Source organism: Papilio machaon, chromosome 26 (genome assembly GCF_912999745.1).
Source record: "Papilio machaon chromosome 26, ilPapMach1.1, whole genome shotgun sequence".
NCBI classification, from domain to species: domain Eukaryota; kingdom Metazoa; phylum Arthropoda; class Insecta; order Lepidoptera; family Papilionidae; genus Papilio; species Papilio machaon.
Genome location: NC_060011.1, coordinates 2,497,080 through 2,516,774, shown reverse-complemented (window position 1 = coordinate 2,516,774; position 19,695 = coordinate 2,497,080). Strand labels below are relative to the sequence as shown.

Genomic DNA, 19,695 nt, shown 5'->3' with positions numbered 1-19,695 from the left:
AACGGTCTCGTGTTATTGTACCTGAGTATTATTTCGATTTCATTATAACTTATTAAATGCATGATATGGTAGAGATGAAAGGAAGAGTATATAATGTACTATGCCTTATATGTGGAGAAGAACAGGATGATGATTATGATGATGTAGTTTCTTTCACCTAAGTCATACATTTTTTTTATTTATCTACCTTCTTTGTGAAGATGAGACGCGCGATTCTGGTTAAAATATTTTTGGCAATGAACTGTGATAATAAAACATATTTAGTGACGTTTTTGAATCACGTACGGTTGACGAATTCGCGCGAACCTCTAAAAACGTATGGGGAAAAATTCCAAGAGACAATGATGTTGTTTCCTCGTTTTGTGCGATTTATGCGGTGACATATTGTCATTGAGGCTTTTTATACCTTGAGTGAATCAAGTTGTCACGAGATTTTAACATATTTTGGACCCTTTCGTTCTCTTCAAAAAAAGAGACAACTAATTTGTTGGAACGAAGTTCCTTATCGCGCGTTGTGAAAGGGGGCTAGACGGAAAAAATTCTTACGAAAAGTTGTCACGACACTTTTTGCTATAGTAAGTATGTTAACGACGAATGAGCGCTACTTCACCATGGCAACGACGTGACAATATATAACGAAAATTCATAGAAATAAAATGTACTTCTTGTGAAGACTTAAGTTTTTTATTCATAGAATAAACATTGGTTCCTTCACTAATTAATCGAAAGGAACTTCGTTCGATCCGGGTGTCCCTTGACACCTCTCAAGTTTTTTTTTATTTTTAATATGTTGTAACATAACTTCTTACACGTCTCTTCACCTGTAAGAAACGCAGAGTATCAATATTGTATTTCATTGTTTTTTTTTTTTTGTAATAAATGGCTGAAATTTGTATGCAGCAATGACAGCATGTCATTTAGCCACCGCCCGATCCCTAGTTTTTTTTATATATTTGTGAAAAGCATTACAACAAATGCACATAAAAAATATTTGATATTCCTATTTTAAATATAGTTGATTGATAAGCATCTGGTCATTAAAATGAAAAGATTACTATATTATCAGGAAGCGACGATATTTTTTATCAATGCACAATTTTTTGACGATCAAAAAGTGACAAAAAAAATAATGGACACTTAATCTCCTCTTCGTGATACTTCAATTTAACTTAAATTTTTTCAATATTTGCACATTATTGGTTTTAAAAAATGCTATTTTTGGTATTAAGATTACAAATATATTTTTTACAGTGAAGCAAAAGTTCAGCGTTATAATAATATGTTATGCGTAGAGATGATGATCATGGATTGCATGAAATAGGGAGTGAATTTACATAGATATGACGGCTGATAGAGATGTTCTGACCCTCCGTAAATAAAAAGCCAAGTTTTTTTTTATAAAATAAGGGGGCAAACGAGCAGCGGGAACACTGAGGTGTTCATCGACGACCATTGACATTTGCAATACCAGTGGAACTGTAGATTCGTTGTCGGCCTTTGGAAAGGTGATACGCTTGCTTCTTGAAGGACCTTAAGTAGTAGTGGTTTGAAAATACCACCAAGGACAAGAAAAATCTACAACGTGGCTGTGCGAGGCAGAAAGTTTATAATGAGTTTGTAATCTGTATGACTGGTTCCTTTGAATCTCTTTATGTAACGCCCACTGTGATCTTTGATAGATTTGTAGTTTGATTAATTTGGAAGAGTAAAATGTCGTTCTTATTTTTCGATCGACTATTAACCGAGGGTTACTGAGACCAAAATCCCCGTTTAAAACATATTGTTATCTCTGTTTTGTCAAAGATAATGACCGGGATGACGATATTTTTATACAGAGATTTAGGTCTCAGAAATCAACGGTAAGTCTTTTAATTCTATATTATAAGTCTGTTTTGTATTTCAAAGTTGAGTTATGCTGGGGTGGAAATGTTTTCATGAGTGTTACGGTAGTGGAAGTAAGGAATAAGAATTTAACATCTTCATTTAATTTAATATCTGAAAACTCGACAGCATCTAATTTACGAGTAAGACAGCCATAAAACGTGGTGTCAAACTGATTGTTCATATGTCCACTTGAGTGACGTAATGGTCAGGAACCGTTAATGTTCGGTAATATATTCGCAAGGAATAGAATCGAACCCGTTACGAACTCGAATGTTTAGTGACTTATTGTTACGCGCCGGTCATTGAACTCACTTCAGCTAAGGTAAATACAATTATTGTATTGTTTATCTGGGTTAAGATTTATTTACTAAATTGTTAGCAGTGATTTCCACATTTAAAATACTTCGATAACTTTTTATTAAAAAGTTAAACTTAGGTTTTTTCTGTATTCAAGTTTACGTAACCTATCGTAAAAACTTATCTCTATTTTGTCAAAGATAATGAGAAAAAACGACTAAACAGCTTTAAAGAGTGAAATGTCATTTGTTTTTCATTGTTCTCCGAAGTGCTAATTTCTTATTCGCCATTTGTGTTACTGATATTGTGACTGTGTGAATTTTGAGGTTTATAACTTCTTTAATAATCATAGTTAAAAGTAAGCTTCATAATTTACTACATAATTAGACTCAAATAAAAAAGATGCGACCCAGATCATGCAGTTATTATAAGCATGCCACTCGTAGCTCCACGAATTTATTGCACGCAAAATTATTTGGATTTATAAATCAATCAATACATAGTATAAAACAAAGTCGCTTTCGCTGTATGTCCGTATGTATGCTTAGATCTTTAAAACTACGCAACGGATTTTGACGCGGTTTTTTTTTAATAGATAGAGTGATTCTTAAGGAATATGTATAATAAATGCATAATATAGTAGAGAAACACTGATAAATTTAAAGTTTTCTAATGTGATGTCGTAAATAAGCACGTTTTTTTGCGCTTATATTGCAAACGCTGGCTGAACCCTACGAGATAGACCAAAATAATGTACTACAGTATTGTTCACCTTAAAAAGTTCAACAAAAAAGTCCGCGATGGTATATGTCTATCTCTTAGGGATAACCCAGCATAACCATTTTTATTCTTTTACGAAGTGATTTTAAACAATACAGCATTAATCCTTATCCATTTAAGTACCTTAAATAAATTGTGCATTTATTCTGTAGTAGGTATATTTTGCATTGCACCCGTGCGAAGCCGGGGCGGGTCGCTAGTCGTAAATAAATTGAACTTATATGAACTCAATATGTCCTTGTTCTACGTCCTGAGTTAACGTTATATATCTAATCTAGTCCACATATTGTCTTCACTCTAATTCCTTTTGTAATATAAGGGACAACAATATGTTTCTTAGGATACAGTTATTGAAGCGGAAAACAATAGTAAAGGCCTTCGTACATAAGGCAACGTAAATCGTTGAAACTAATGTTGCATCGCGGGAATTGCATTGCGTGCGCTCCGTACTCAACTTTTAATCGTCGACGATTCGGTGGTTTATTCGATCAGTACTGTCAACTGTATCTATTTGCCACCATCTTGAAATTCGTAGCAACTTTTCTCACGACGCTCTTGACAAGGTTGTGAGCGACTGACTTTGGCGATGACAGATACAAATGTCGGCGACACGCGCTGTGTAAGAACTACTATGACATTATATTGTGTAAATCTCTTAGCAACTGAACTGGCCGGGTTTCGAACATTTACGTTACCATGTGTACGAACAGCCTAAATGTTTCGCCAAAAACTTTTTCAAGCAAAAAATATTGCTACTTATTTTCAAGTACATTTATCGTCTTTACCAAAACATAAAGCAATTGGGAAGGAATAAACTATAATTGATAGTCGCAAATATCGCGGAAGAGATCGTTTTTTGTACACCATACATCATACCACCCGCAGTTTCTACCGTTATGGTATTCTCAATCAATATTGATTTAACGTGCGTATTAATTTTTTTGCAGTCCTTTGTTTTTTGTCTTTTGAAGTAGAGAAGATCAAGTGATCAGTCCACGATTGCGTGTGTTTTAATATGAATTCACACTCCCGAAATACTTGCACAAAAACATACTATATGTTTTTAAAGAGTGAAAGAATTGTTAAGCATCGATGGTGCAATGGTTAAGCTATACAGATCATGGTTCGATCCCTCTTGATTTACTAAACTGAATTTACCCTTTTAGTTTTTAATACCAGTGTAATAAACAAGTATTTGCTATTATTTATCATTACGGCGAATATCGTTTTAAACATATTTAAGACATATATACGTTTTAACTAATAGAAAATAATCTAGAATAAACTGTTAATATTGTTAAATTTCTCTCCGTAACATGGTTGTAAGATATCTTTCTTTTTATTATTACTTAGTATAATTTCTTATGCCTTTTGAGTTTTAAAAGATTTATTCATATCTTAAGTTTCGTATCCCGCCGAGTTCGCGTATTCAAGCATATACATTTTAAATACAGGAAGAGATTTTGCACTGCGGTAGGTCTTTTATCTCCCGCACTAATTATTTAAACTTACAATTAATTATACGTTTAATTATTTATTTATCCCATAAATGCTTTGAAGTCAAATACTTATAATTCATTTATTGATTTTTTTAGTTGCTGTAATGCATTTTTTGGGTTACAATTCTTTGAGAATTCGACGGTTACTGTTTTGTTTTTGTGGATAATCGTTTCCACTGGGAAACATGTACAAAATCATATTGTTTTCTCTATTTATTTCTTTCAGCAAAGAATGAAATTGATGATCATTTGTTTTTTTTTTGCTTCGATAGTAGCAAAGCATTGTAAACAAAGCGTAATAACAAATGTTTTATTGATATTTGTTAAGGCATACTAAAATTACACTAACAGACATTCTTAATGAGAATTTATATGGCTGATTGCGACAGTTAAAGTGAAATTTAAATAAACGCTACTTTATGTTGTTAACTATTAGACTAGCGTTAGCAGTTACAGCTTCAATTATCGAGGTGCCGCGAACATGTATCGCGGATTATCTCATTCATGCGAATTATCTAACGTTGTATAAGAATTCGTTGACTTCTTTGTTTTTGAAATTACTTTTATGTTATCTTTATATGATAATTTGGTTGAAGTACTATATACTGTGCCGAAATTTTGTTGGGATAAGAGCTGAGAGGTGAATTATTATTAGAAGGACGTCAGAGTTAATTTTGTATGTACAGTTAAAATAAATTTTTAACATAGTATGAACTCGTTATATATGTTATCGTTATTGTGTTAATTTAAGTAGTACACAAGGCTGCGCTCATAATGCGGTCTGTTCTTAGCGCTACCTTGACACGGACAATCAACAATTACTATTTCCGTCGAACTGTTCGTCGGTGCGTTACTAACGGTCTTATTGGTGCGCGGGATTTAAGATTGGATTTGGAATTAGGCTGATTATGTTTGTTATATGTAATGTTGGTTAGGTAGGATATTTTCCCATTGGGCCGTTCGATCATATAGAACCAATCGTAATTCTTGTTACGTATTACTGTCCGTTTTTTTTCAAAGATAATTCAAGGGCAATATGTGTGTACAAATTAAGATTAGGATTACAAATGAAGTTACGGATTTTACCCGACTGATAACGACGGTAATGTTTTAAGTTTGTTTTTATATATATGTGTTTGTACTCGTATATATGTAAATTCATTTGTGACGGCCTAGAGCTTAAAAATATTTCAATTTATTAAGTTTAAATTAAAAAAAAAAAATAATTTTTCGTTTTAAAATGTAGCTAATAGATGGCGCTATTATATCAATTAGCCAGATCCTCAGTCAGTCGGGTTATTTGGTTTCTAAAATTGACGTTAGACTATAAATACTTCTGGTGTAGGGATGTTAACTAATCTCTGAGGCTACAAAATGCTTCCTAATTAGGTATAACTTTTCACTAGTTTAGGGAAAATTTTAAAATATCTATTTTTAATTTTCCCTAAATTCTGTTTGTTCTTTTTAGGATTTTCGAATCTACAGAATTAATGTCTAATTTAAATTTCCTAGAAAACTTTTTACGTCACTGATTCGTTGATGTCTTTTATATTAGCGCTTCTGTTGAATATTTTTATCAACCTAAATCATTAAATACTGTTATCTAAAGTGTTGATACTTATCAAACAAGAAAATTAATTATTCTTAATCTGGAAAGACTCTTTAGTAATTTAAAAAACAAGATGCTTTGTCATGTAACCGTAGAGTTCCACTGCGACTTTTGTATACGTGTACCTTGGTATCTATATATATAAAAGAAAGTCGTGTTAGTTACACTATTTATAACTCAAAATCGGTCGAACTGATTTAGCTGAAAATTGATGGCGAGGTAGCTTAGAACTAGGAGACGGATATAGGAACTTTTTTATCTTGTGTAAATTTTTTTTATTCCGCGCGGACAAAGTCGCGGGTAAAAGCTAGTATTATAATATATTTGCTTAATACTTGCTTACTTGTATACTTATGTTACATATTGTCATCCCTTACAATATTTTTCACAAAACACAGACATAGATGCAATATTGAGCTACTAGTAATCAACAGTTAAAGCCTGCCGCGTTTTTATACCTACGCTAATTTCTTAATGTTGGAATTAAATGACTAAGACTGTTTAGACCTTAAGACTATTTTAACCACTAACGCACCATGCGACATCCGGCTGTCCAATACTCATGATATGTTTTTTTTCCGTGGCTCAACGTATTAATAATATTTCTTTACATTTCATGACATGAAAACTTCAAAATGTTTCATTGTGTATTGAAATTTGTCACCTAATAGTTTAAAGATTGTAGTAATTATATTTCATATGATTCAATGTTATATCATGTTATATCTTTGTATCATATGTCATTAACTTATATAGGAAAGGCTAAAACACTCACGTATATATATCCGGTGTCGGCACCGACTAGTTTACTCACTACTGAGCGACGGGCCGCGTCCGCGAAATAATACCAGTCACACTCACCCTGATGAAGGGCACCCGATGGGCTCGAAACTAGTCGGTGCCGACACCGGATATATAAACGTGAATGTTTTAACCGTTCCTATATAAGTTAATGATAATGTCTCACGAAAGTTTAAATCATATGTCATTTTTAAGATACATCGTAATTCCAATTTCAAAAATGACCCAATATAATTTTTTTTTGTATACATTTTAATTATATTAGTTTAATTTTTTCTAGCAATATAAGTTTATAAAAATAAATGTTGACCGTTCTAGAATCATCGTTACTAAGAAATTGTCTTGAAAAAACAGGAAATAGCACCATATCGAAACATCTGCTTACTTGAGTTTTGCGGTTTTTTTTATAAAAAAAAATGACAGTCAATTTTAGTTTTAACTAATCCGGTAAAATGATGTCATCATTGATTTATTGTCCCAGTAATGGTTGGATCAGAAAAAAATAGTCATTTTTAAATTAATCAATTAACAAAAATATTGGACTGTTGTAATTGTTAGGTAAAATATTGCGATTTAAAATTCATTCACAATAGATACTTTTTTTTGCAGTGAACAGTAGTTTTTTTTTTAATTTTCGTCATATTGAGTTACCTGATAAAAAAATAACAACATGTTTCGCTTCAATACATTCATAATGTAGGTTTGACTTTACGATTCGTTTCTCTAGTTACCAATATAGACGTTGTCTTTTGTTAAATAGGGAAATTCCTTTAAATTGCTTCTTTTGTAAAATTATAAAAAGTTCACATCAAATGGAGCGCCGTAGTTATTATTTGTATAAATCTTATATAATTTGTACGGTCACCTACAATCAATACTACATTAAAAGTTTGCTCGTGAAACAAGAAAACAATACTTTATATTTGTTAGAAATTGTTACGATAAAAATTTAACAATATTTATAATGCGGAAAAATTAAGCTTGTGAATGTGCTTGTGTAGAAATTTTCAGTTTTATCAAAAATGTACATAGTAATAAGAAGTTAAGTTTATATATTATATTCATGGTTTATATTAGAACACGCATGACACAGAGAAGTGAAAACATAGTAATGTAAGTCGCTATGACATAAACATAATTTTCTTGATACTTATATTAAGATATTTTAAATCTAACGCAAAGAAAATAGTTATAAAACATTTTTTACATCAAAATAATTAAAGCAAAATATATTTTTATTTTTGAAAAAATCGCCAATGCCCGCCCCACTCTTGAAAAGCGAAGGTTTTATTGCGTGGGGGAGAACGGGCGCGAGTCAGTCGGCCGCTTGCCTTCGCTAGCGCAGCCCGTGTCGCGCGGCAACAGTTTTCCACTCACGGAAAAATTGTGTCGCGAGTGCCGCGGGAACCTTCGATTCCAGAGCTCTAGACTTTTGTGACCTTGTTTATAACGTGATGGATAAAGTGCATGGCGTTTTCTAAGTGTTTAAGAAGTGCCTACTTGTACGTCAGTGCTCCCGGCCCACCCCACTGAACCCTGCACGTAAGTCAGTTGTGTAATAGCTTTATGCAATTTGAGCGCAAACGTTTTGAAACTGAAAGTTGTATTACGAAAGGACCACAGATGAAATCTGCGAGAGGCGATAATGAGTTAGAATATTTGATGTAAAAAATTGTTGTCGCATATTGAATGTCGATTCGCGCACTCGATAAACCTGTATGACAACCTTTGAACTATAAGGTGGCTCGAAAGGCTGCCAATTTTCTTTCGAAGGTTAACCCTGAACAAATAGTCTCGATTCAATATTTGAAGACGGCTGTCAAGCGGATTTTGCTATGTTTGACTTTTTCGTGTTACATCATATTATTTGTGTTCTTTAAAAATGTCTTTAAACCGGTCATTAAAATAACCAGATTAATATGCATTATATGATTATGTTAAGGAAATTTCGTATATAAAATTTAATTTTAAATCTGAAAATACACCAACATAATATGTTTGGAATTGTTTATAATTTATCAATTTATTGTAAAATAGGGGCCGTATCTTGAGTATTTTCTTTTATAAAATTGACTAAGATATGATTGTAATAAAACGAGTTTGGCAATTTGTTGTAAGACAAATATCGGTATTCCGTATCGAATCCGATAAAACGGAATACTTATGAAATCGACTCGGTGTCTCTCTTGTTCCTTTTGAGAGACTGTTTTATTAAGTGTTGAAATTTTCAAGAGCGATAAATATAAGTATTCACTTAAACTTTACTTTTAATTTAATACCTTGGAATTACATATCAAAAATGTGAAAACTTATTGTGAAAAAACAGACAAGACTTCTTTTAATTTATGTTTCATAGATTTTATAGCCAGCGACTGTCTGTGCGGAAAAAAAAACTAAATTAGTTCTTCTTTGTTCTTCCCGAATGTTTTCCACATCTAAAACAAATTTCATTGAGATGCTTTAGCAGAACTGTAGATACGTAATAATAAAGTTCCAACCATGATCTTTTTCATACTTGTGCAAACAAAGATAATAGGAATCATTAAAAAAATATGCAAAATAGTATTTGGGATCAATCCTGAACTTTAGAAACATTTGGTCACTGTCAAAACGTTGACAAATTTCAACGGTTATTAAGTATTTTCAAATCGCATTATCTTGTTATTTATTGCTTTCATTTTGACCCGAGTGTGACGCAAGATGTCATGTGTGACGAAAAATGGCACTGAACCTCTGAGATGAGTGACTCTTTGATGTGAACTAATGTTACTAGGCGAGATTTTGCAAATAAAGTTTGTTTAATATTTTAGCTTAGTTTTTTAAAGCCAATAATTTATCTATTTTTTTTATAAACAAAAATACACTAAATGATTAGTCATTTTCAGCTTGCGATTTCATCCGTCAATATTTAAGTGATTAGTTCAAGAATTTTATTTCTTCGCTTGCTTCTGTCTGAAAATATGTAAAACCTATATGGCCATAGAAAATGGTATAAATGGAGAACGCTAGTGAACTTTCATATAGATTACAGGTTCATTCATTTTTCAAATGCAATTGATTGTCAAAATAATAATTCAAATTGCGTTCAAAAGCCACAAATGTCATTACACAATACGTATTGCGTACAGATTGTAATGATTTGTAATCTCACCAATATTATTGTTTTCGGTCACAAAGTTAATTACTTTGTACCTATATGTAGAAAGTCATTAATTATTATCTTGATGTATGCCGCACCTTTATTAATTGTTACATTATAATGCAATAGTACTATAAAGTTTTTTTTTTAGGTTATTGTTGCTAAATTTGGTTTTTGTTTCGATATCTGGTATAAGTGCAATTGTTTCACAATATATGTTTGTTTTTTTAAGAAAAATGAAAGCCGTACGAAAATTTATTTAGCATTTTTTAATGTGAATATAGATGCGAAGGAAATTGCTTCAAACAAACAAACCTTTAGGAGGGGAATTTAGTAAAATCCTTTATTAGTGGTCACCTACCTAGTAATAGAAACCTCGATACAAAATTTCAAGTCTCTAAACCGATTAATTTTGGCTGTGTGTTGATGATTGAGTCAGTCAGTCAATTCACTGTTTTATATAGGCTATACTACTATTGCTTCCATTTTACGCCTGTCTTCTATGTGGTCTTGATATTTCACCGGACGAGCCGACTAATTCTTGTAACAGATGTAGATTGTTACTGGCGTCTACTAGTGTTAATTTCTTAAATTTCTGGTTCTAACTTTCGTCATAATTTATGTATTTTGATACCTTTTTTTTGTGTGTGGCAGTGGAAACTCACCGTACACAAGAACATAATCATCTTACGTGTACATATTTAGTAGCTAACATGTTATATAAGATTAATATATTTGTTATTAACTCTCCTACACATTAATAAATGATTCTTATGTATATTGTACATATGTTATCTTTATATCTACAAGATAATTACGTATGTTATCATATTCATAGTGAAAATGGAATCTTATCTTAAAACATAATATTCGTGTTCTTGTTTTATGAATAATCACGTACATAAGATTGTTAATGTATTCGTTTTGTTTAATAATAAAAATGATTGATTATCTAATATTGATAATATAAAGAGATTTAATATCTTTTAATGCAGAGTTAACAAAAGTTAAACATTTACGACGGAACCCAATAATCGGTTCTAAAGATTGATCTGAAAATTGTTGTATTTACATGTTACTAATATATATATAGTATACTTATACTAATCTTGTCTTCTCTATATATAAAAGAAAGTCGAGTTAGTTACACTATTTATAACTCAAGATCGGTCGAACTGATTTAGCTGAAAATGGACTGGGAGGTAGCTTAGAACTAGGAGACGGACATAGGAACTTTTTTATCTTGTGTGCATTTTTTTTATTCCGCGCAGACGGAGTCGCGGGTAAAAACTAGTATACGTTATAAAACCAAAATGGAACGAAATTGATTATTGGGTTCGACCGTTAGTGACCAAAAGGTTATGACTGAAATGCATCTTGAGTAAAGCCTAGTGCGTGAGTGATTTTATTATTTTTTTATTGGGACATTGTGTTAAGTATCAATCAATATATCATTTATATTTATTTAATTATTTAATTGATTTCATTCCTTTCATTCAAGTAAATTTGTTTGATAATACTAAACCGCAAACTTATTTTCATACTAGGCATTTTAATTTTCCTAAACAAAAGGTGTGTTTTGCACACAAAATTCTTCCTCTTTTTCTAATAAAAATAGCCTTTGTTTATTGTTTAAAAACTACCTATTGTATTGATAGTTGTGATTTTTAAATGCAATATATTTGTTATGAAAATTTACCATCATTAATCTATCAAGTAGAAGATATTTCAGAATTTTTTGGTAGTATTTATGTCCGCTTTGCGAGCAATTTTTCTTTGATGTTTAATTTTGTATTTAAACAATGTAAGTCACCTAGCTTTTGCTTCAGATTACATAATATCTGATACGTTCCGTCGGTTTACCGGCTTTGGAACAATTCGTGTTTCAAGAAAAATGATTTTTGTATAATTATGTAATGATATACTAGAGATATAGTAGTGTACTACTCGTATACTAAGTAATAAAATGAATCTCGCCATAGATTCATTAGTTTGCGTTGACCATACTCGGCCATGGTGCGAGGATGTTAATTAAAAACTAAATATTAGCACTGGAACGGGTTTGGTTGCTGCGAAACGACAGTTTGCCAACCACGCTGTTTGACTTAAAGACACTGTCTATTCAAGATATAAAAGTAATATCACACGTTAAGCTACGATTTTATATCTAACCTGTGGAAACGGTGAACTGAAAACAAAAAGGTAATGTTATTTTGGTGTTTACACAACTTACCGTAGGTTTCTAAGATCATAATTCCCATTTAAAACATATTGTTATCTGTTTTCTCAAAGATGACTGTGATGAGGATATATGTTTTAAACAGAGATTTTGGCCTCTATTTAAATTCATTCACCATCTTAAACAGAAATTCTTTGTCAAATTATTTCATAGTAGACAGTTAAGTTTGATGCTTTTGTCCATAAATTACACCCTCACCCAGATTCAGACCTCTGATCTTTTCTCAAGTGTGTAATCGCCTTTACAATATCCATTGGTTTACTTCGAATGGTGTTGTATCTATAATTCCACTGCCTTGTATCTCTTTCATGCTCTTTGACAAAGCAGAGACAACAATATGTATAAATAAAAGTAACATGTAGTCGAAAATCACTCTAATCAGTGTTAATGGTAATTTCCCTGAAAGCGACAATCACTTCGTAATATTTAATTAAAAAAGAAAATACAATGATCAATAGCGTAACCGTTGGATTATTACATTGTATAGGAAGTCACTGTTGAAATGGATTCAGTTTATAAGCGTACACATTCATATAAATAATGTATACACACAAGAATATATTTCTATCTGACTAATTTTATTAATGTTATAAATGCGAATGTTTAGATGGATGTATGGATGGATGGATGTTTGTTTGAAGGTATCTCCAGAACGGCTCCATGCATCTCTGTGAAATTTGGTATCGATGTAGAACATAGTCTGGAATAACACATTGGCTACTAAGTTCTTTTTATTTTCCGCGCAGACGGAGTCGCGGGCGACAGCTAATAATAATATAAAAGCGAAAGTAGTAGACTTACTGATGGAATGGATGAATAGTTAGATCATGGGTGACAGCTAGTTAGCAATGAGTTAGATACTAAGTTTAAATTGTTATCTCTGTTTCGTCAAAGATAATGACAGGGATGATGATATATTTTATATAGAGATTTTAGTCTTGGAAACCAACGGTTAATGTTTAAAACTAATCTGAAGTTACTCATTACCAATATTTGTAGTAAAATGTTTGTCATCGGTCAATAGTTAATGACGCACTCAAATTCGTAACAAAACATTCTCGATAAGGTTTACTTTAAGGAAGTTAAAAAAAAACTTGTTTCTTCTATTTAAAAAGCTAATTAAATTTTGTGGTCATCATGTGTATTTACATAATCTAGCGCCATTAAATCAAGTTTCATATTCGCAAACCAATCAACGAATTTTTATAATTTTAATATAATTTACGTCCGTGAAACTCGTATTAAAAGTATCAATTGTCCTTTTTATCGATTGGAAACACCCAAATAGATTGTTGTCTATGTGAAGAAAATGAAAGGAAAGACAATCGCCATCATCTCCCTTCCCTTATTACGCTTACGAAAGGTCGTCGCACCAGTTCTTCGTCCTCCAGATAGATCTATCTTCCGTCTACGTATATTTGTATTTTTTAAACAAGTATTTTGACAATTGAATCACAAAAATATGGATTGACTTCTCAATAATTCTGCACAGGCAATTATAATGATAGTTATGCATAAGGAAGCAAGATAGGACTAAATGATGAACCTTGTGGTACACCAACTATAATGATTGAAGATGGCGTAACCTTTGATGGTTACATGACTTGCAAATAGAACATACGAGGAAGCGAAGTACGGTGAATGTAACATCTTTCGAAACATAAATTAGCAATAAAGAGATCAGATAAGGAAATGCAATAGGTCGTGATGAAGAAGCAGTACTTGCCTATGGGTGTTATAATTTGATGTTAGTATGCAGTTTCCACTGGCGAAACAAAAAAAAAAATTGCTATCTCCATTTTGAGAATTATAATTAAAGGGACGACAAATCTTACTTAATATTAGGTCCTTACATATGAAATTGGCGTTTTTCGTACTGGCCACTTTAATCACGAATTTCTCCTCTTTGGTAAGGAATTCCAAATTCAAATTTGTACAGCTATAGACTCATGTATTTGTGGTTCGATGACCGTCATTCATTTGTTTTTTTTCTTCTGTTTTTTTCTGTTTGCGTCACTCATTTTACAAAATGGGAAACTTAAAATATCGCATTATTTACGAGTACGAGTTCCGCCGTGGCACTAGTGCTGCGGAAACGACTCGAAGGGTGAATGATGTGTATGGCGGTCGTGTTGCAAAAGAAAACACAGTTCGTTTTTGGTTCCAACGTTTTCGTTCTGGAAATTTCGATCTGCAGAACAAGCCCCGTGGACGGCCTGAGACTCAAGTTGATAATGAAGAGTTGAAGGCTATTGTGGAAGCGGATCCATCGCATACCACGTCCGAGTTAGCTGCAGGCTGCGATGTTAGTGATAAAACTGTTTTAATTCACTTAAAGCAAATTGGGAAGATTAAAAAGCTTGAAAGGTGGGTACCTCACGAATTGACTGAAGCAAACCGGCAAACGCGCGTCGACTGTTGCGTTACATTACTAAACCGGCACAATAATGAAGGTATTTTAAACCGAATCATTACCTGTGATGAAAAATGGGTTCTTTACGATAATCGGAAGCGCTCAGCGCAATGGTTGGATCCTGGCCAGCCGGCCAAATCCTGCCCCAAGCGAAAATTAACCCCAAAAAAGTTACTTGTAAGCGTTTGGTGGACTAGTGCCGGTATTGTTCATTACAGTTTTCTCAAATCTGGCCAGACTATTACGGCTGATGTCTATTGTCAGCAATTGCAAACCATGATGGAAAAGCTAGCGGCTAAACAACCTAGGCTGGTCAATCGCTCCACGCCACTGCTGCTTCACGACAACGCTAGACCACACACTGCGCAACAGACGGCTACTAAATTAGAAGAGCTTCAATTGGAAAGTCTAAGACATCCTCCGTACTCCCCGGACCTTGCTCCAACAGATTACAATTTTTTTCGAAATTTGGATAACTTCTTGCAAGGGAAAAAATTCAACTCCGATGGGGCAGTCCAAATCGCCTTCAAAGATTTTATTGATTCCCGTCCGACTGGTTTTTTTAGTAAAGGGATCAATGAACTACCTATGAGATGGAAAAAGTGCATAGAAAATAATGGTTCATACTTTGATTAATTAAATATATTATATTAAAAAATATTCGACTTTTTGTTCCTCCCATACAAAACGCCAATTTCATATGTAAGGACCTAATATTATAAATGCGAAAGTTTAGATGAATGGATGGATGTTCGTTTGAAGTTCGTGCGCTCTCAGTCAGTCTTATGAGTCTTTTGTAATAGTATTCTCCCATTAAATTAACACCAAGTTGACAACTACTTCGAATACGACAAAATAAGTTTGTGATTACAATTTAGATTTCTTAGTTGGTTAGGTTTTACAAAACATTTAGAAGAAAACAATTAATCATCAATTATCAAAACTTCTAGTTCTGTTATTGAAACGTTGTGTAAACTGCACTTTTTGCACTAGAATTTTTCGCATTAGACAAAGTTGCAAAATAGTTGTTCAAACCTATTTTATGTTCGTGAAGCCTTGGAATGGTATTTTTTGCTTGGCGACTTTTTTATTACACAGTTCTGTATGCATATTGTAAGGTTAAATATTTTATATTAGATTTGTGAACATTTTTATTGATCTGTTATTTACAATAAATAGACCAATAATTTTAAAGTTGACGTGTGATATAAGGTCATCGAAACTAAAACTAACCTTAATTTTTATATTCTTATTTATAAAAGCAAATTAAATAATGTTCATTGAATTTAAAATTAAGAAATTTCGTGATGTAAAACTTACAAGTGCAGAAAACAGTAGTTATATCGCAGATCAATAACCTCTGAAACACATTAAATTCAGATTAAATTGTGTACTGAACGTATCATTGGCAATTTGATGTATTGTCCAATTCATAAATGTTAAATTTTGCTGGCGTTATTACGTTCATAGTTTGAGACGATAATACATAAGTATGGATAGTCAGATTATAAAGTGGATTCGAACCTTTAGATCGACAGTCCGTACTCTTAATCATTAAGCAGTTGGCTCTAATTGTTCAGTTTCTTTTCCATACAATACCAAATTCAGTAACACATATCAGCTATTCGTTGAGCCAAATCCTTGTCTACATTAAAGGAAATACATGATATTTAATGTCAGTATTTGCAATCGCCTTCAGCATATCCTGTTTTTACTTTGACTTTTAAGAGACATGACACATCAAGCGCACATTCCCATCTATCAAATGAGAACAAAGAATAAATTCGAAAATTGGTCGTAAAAACGTTTTAACTTTACGTAAGTTTGGGATTTTTTTTTACCTTACCCGCCGCAAAAAATGCAGAATTATTAAGTAGAACTGCACCTCTCTGCTTAGTCCGTTTCTTTATAGTCAAAGTGTTTGTACTAAGTTGACCTACATTTTAACAGATTACATCTTTTTTATTGCATATTTACAAGTGTTTATAGCATTATTTACATTCCTGTGTATAAATATTTTTGAAGATCTTGACACTTTAATAAGGACAAAGAAATATAGTTTGGTTGTATGCATGATTTATTAGATCAATTAATTAATAATTTAGCTTGGGACAAGGATATAAGAATGTCTGTTTATTTTGTAAAAGAGAATAGGAAAGAAATTAAGCGATTATTTAGATATATATGTTTTTATACAACCGGGGTTTTTACTATAATATTAACAGTTTTTTTTGGTTAATTTCTTCTTACTATTTAAGTTTAAAGCTTATGCTAGAATATGGTTCAGAACAATCGAAAGGATTTGAACCAATACACGGTCGCTAAAGTCGTTAATCCCTACTTTTGATCATAAGGTTCTTGGCATTAAGAGCAGATATTATTAGCTCTCCATGTTTTCGGACATAAAATTAAAAAAAATTAAATACAAAAAATGTTATCTTTTAGAAAAATTGTTGACCTTTTCATGAAGGACGGATTGCAGTATTGAACATTGACCACGTATAATGGACATGTTAGACATTCTAAGAAACATTCATTTCATATAAACTTTCGTAATACGTCGTTTGTAGGTTTTATAAGAACGTATATTTCATACCGATTATATTTTTTGATATCCCATCTTGATTGATATTTAAGATTGTAAAATCTTTCAAATGTCTATTTGTTTAGTTATTTCCTAATTGGGACAAGAGATGTATTTAAGATTATGTTTTTAAACGATACAAGCCATTTGTAGCTATGACATTTTTTTATTAAATAAAAAGAAATTATTTTGTACCTGATTGTCAAGTCTGTGATTTCAATTCAATTGAAGTATCAATCGATATGTATTCTACCCGAAATATCATAAGGTTGTCAGTTAGTGTAGAGGAAGGAAAGACCCGAGCGGTAATTTGGAATAATTTAGAAACTAATTAAAAATGAAAATAATTGAATAAAACGCGAAAAGAAACGATTAGCAACCACTTGGAAGAGAATATATTTTACACTGATATAATTTTGTATAAAAAACAAAAGAAGATTATAAAAATGTTCTACATTTAAAAATATAAAAAAAAACATTAACAAAGAGGTTCGATTGTATCGGCAACAGTTAGGTTTATTATTATTTTTTATTTTTGTGTGATATTTTGTTAACCAATTCATCGAAACTAAATTATTAAATCCTGATTTAGACTATGACAAAGTCTTCTAAAATTCTGTATTCAAATTTTTGCATAGAAAAACCATTAGGAATTTACGTTATACGAATATACGTTTGAATTTCAAACAGTAGTTATTGAGTAGATCCGTTTGATGTAGTTCCTTCTACAAAGAATTAATCCGATAATGTAAAGGATTACAATTAAATGGTAGCATTTTGGTTGCAAAATATTAAAGCTTTAATGTCATAACGGTCACATCATTTTATGCACACGAAATTAAGATGCGTTTCCACTGTAGGTGATTAACCAGACGGCCACGGTGCATTGCAGCAACAGTCTCGTCCGAGTCCGCTCGTAACTGTATGTTTTTACCTATAAAACTATATTAACATCTCTCTCATTCTATATAAGAAAACCTGTGATAACAATAATGTGCAATACAGACCCAAGTGGGCAAAGTAGAGGCCAATAAATGGAGCGATCCGTGCTCGTCAGCTGTCGACAGTTCACCGTGGAAACGCATCTTAAGTAATGATGAAAGCAGAATATCTTAATATAAAAAACGCAAATGTAAATATGGTCACTAAACTATCACGAATTTGCCATTTGTACAGTGACCGAGCGAAATGAGTTAGTGAATTACATAAAGTGACCGATTCTATGCAGATGCACATCTTACATAACTATCGACCTTTAGGTATGATTTAGCAATAGATCCGTAATAATGGGATGTGGCAATTGCTTTCGCTTCGTCGCCTCAGCGACCTCTCGTGGGCTCTGACCTCTGTATATTTATTTAACCGGAGATCGTCAATGTGATGACACAGATGTTATTAAACTGTGTGATTACCAGATGTTTTGTGGAAATCGTAAATGAGATTTGTATGCTTTGCAAAATTAGTTACTACTAGCTTTTACCCGCGACTCCGTCCGCGCGGAATAAAAAAAATGCACGCTAGATAAAAAAAGTTCCTATATCCGTCTGCTAGTTCTAAGCTACCTCCCCATCAATTTTCAGCTAAATCAGTTCGACCGATCTTGAGTTATAAATAGTGTAGCTGACACGACTTTCTTTTATATTATACTAGCTTTTACCCGCGACTCCGTCCGCGCGGAATAAAAAATAGAAAACGGGGTAAAAATTATCCTATGTCCTTTTCCTGGTTCTAAGCTACCTGCCCACCAATTTTCAGTCAAATCGATTCAGCCGTTCTTGAGTTATAAATAGTGTAACTAACACAACTTTCTTTTATATATATAGATTTTGGCTGTAGTGACAGTTATTCCTCACATTCCCTTTGAATAAAATAGTGACATCAATGTGTGTCAATACAAGAGTCATGGCAGTCGAAATTTATAAATACAAACATTACAAAAAAAATCTTACTAATAATATTGATACAAAAATTTAAATTATTAGATGGATGTTTGTTACAAGGTATCTCCGGAACGGCTCAATGGATCTTGATAAAATTTGGCACAGATGGAGAACATAGTCTGTAAGAAGACATAGGTTACAAATTTACATTTTTTTGTTGTCTAACATTGACAGAGTCGCAGGCCACATCAAGTTCTATGAATAAATGGAAGAATTTGAACAGCGTGTTCTCTTTCTCATGACAAAATTGGATTCGAAGTCGTTTAAGAAAGTAGTAGTCCGTAAAGTTTATAACGAGACGATAATATGTTTTGCAACATGTATATCGACAATGGAATTCATAGTAAGAGGCAGTTTATCAACTATTCTATTTGTAAAGTATACGTGCAAGTTATTTGCGTGTATTCAAATATAATTACAATAATTCGTACAGGAAAATGTAGTGTTCGGTGAATGCTGTAATTTAGAAGTTTGTTAGTTAAATTGGTGATTGCAAATTGAAAGTGTTAC

General features: G+C 32.3%; 1 protein-coding gene across 5 annotated transcripts in view; it reads left to right on the top strand.

Moving 5' to 3' along the window:
• The first annotated feature begins 8,194 nt into the window (after positions 1–8,194).
• LOC106718655 (A disintegrin and metalloproteinase with thrombospondin motifs 16) overlaps positions 8,195–19,695 on the top strand; it is a 102,159-nt gene continuing 90,658 nt past the window's right edge. For all 5 annotated transcript variants that reach the window (XM_045684617.1, XM_045684616.1, XM_045684615.1 and 2 more), the window contains exon 1: positions 8,195–8,412. The gene's annotated coding sequence lies outside the window, so the exon portion shown is untranslated. The remainder of the gene's footprint in view (positions 8,413–19,695) is intronic.